At 41.7% G+C, this 1,245-nt stretch overlaps 1 protein-coding gene across 3 annotated transcripts in view; it reads left to right on the top strand.

Moving 5' to 3' along the window:
• Positions 1-1,245, top strand: part of Nucb2 (nucleobindin 2) — a 50,472-nt gene that overhangs the window by 19,085 nt on the left and 30,142 nt on the right. Inside the window, exon 1 of one of the 3 annotated variants that reach the window (XM_013034157.1) lies at positions 665-730. The exons of the other annotated variants lie outside the window; for them this stretch is intronic. The gene's annotated coding sequence lies outside the window, so the exon portion shown is untranslated. Of the gene's footprint in view, positions 1-664; positions 731-1,245 lie in introns of those variants that run through there. 3 annotated transcript variants of the gene reach the window in all.

Genomic DNA, 1,245 nt, shown 5'->3' with positions numbered 1-1,245 from the left:
CTAATCCTAATAGTTATTCAGGAGGCTGAAATCTGAGAACTGTAGTTCAAAGCTAGCTAGGATAGAAAAGTCAGTGAGACTGTTATCTCTAATTAACCAGTAAAAGCTGGAAGTAGAAGTGTAGCTCAAGCAAAAAAGCCAGGTGAGAACTGGAGGCCCCAAATTCAAGCCCAGTATCCACAAATACATACAAAAATTAATCTATCTCTCTTCTTCTTTGGGATTCTGTACCATTTAATACCTTCCATAAAATTTAGGTGTCAGCTGGGAAGGTGGTTCAGAGGTAGAGCGCTTGCCTTGCATGCATGAGTCTCTGGGTTCAATTCCTCAGCATCACATAAGCAAAAAGAAAAAAAAACAGAAGTGGCGCTGTGGCTCAGGTGGTAGAGTGCTAGCCTTGAGCTGAAGAGCTGAGGGACAGCGCCCAGACCCCATGACCTGACCCCCCAAAAAAATAAATAAATAAAATAAATTTAGGTGCATTTCTTTTCACACTGTATGTGAAATACATCACTGTTCTGTGCCACTACCACTTTAATAAGGCAGATTTATGATGTTTAATGTGTCTTTTTCTTTCTTTTCTTCCCTTTGTTTTTTATATTGAGAACCTAACAATCAAATTTTCAAGAAGAAGAAAAAATTGGGCTAGGCATTAAGACCCATCTCTTGCCTCTGTGGACCTCAGTTGCCTCATCTGTAACTGGATAATTTTTAAAAAACCTGTCTGAAGGTAAGTGTTCAGTTAAGATTTGCTTTGGACTGGGGACCAGGCTCAAGTGGTAAAGTGTAAAGTACCTGCTTAGCAAGCACAGGGCCTCAGTTCAAATCTTAATACTGTCCAAAAAAAAAAAAAGAAAGAAAGAAAGAGGAGGAAGAGGAGGAGGAGGAGGAGGAGGAGGAGGAAGCAGCAACAGCAACTGCTGCTGCTGGATGCTGGAGGCTCATGCCTGTAACCCCAGCTGCTTAGGAGGCTGAAATCTGTGGATCACAGTTTGAAGCCAGCCTGGGTAAAATAGTCCCTGAGACTCTAATTAACCACCAGAAAACCAGAAGTGGCACTGTGGTTCAAAGTGATAGAGCACTAGCTTTGAACAAAACAGCTCAGGGACAGTGCCCAGGCCTTGACTTCAAGCACCACAACTGCCAAAACAAAAAAAGAAAGAGAAAGAAAGAAGGAAGGAAGGAAGAAAGCCTTTTGTGGCAAATAAAAACAATTATCTCATGTGATTGTAACCCTCTGTACAG

Source organism: Dipodomys ordii, unplaced genomic scaffold (assembly GCF_000151885.1).
Source record: "Dipodomys ordii isolate 6190 unplaced genomic scaffold, Dord_2.0 Scaffold183, whole genome shotgun sequence".
Lineage (NCBI taxonomy): Eukaryota > Metazoa > Chordata > Mammalia > Rodentia > Heteromyidae > Dipodomys > Dipodomys ordii.
This window is presented reverse-complemented; position numbering and strand designations above follow the sequence as displayed.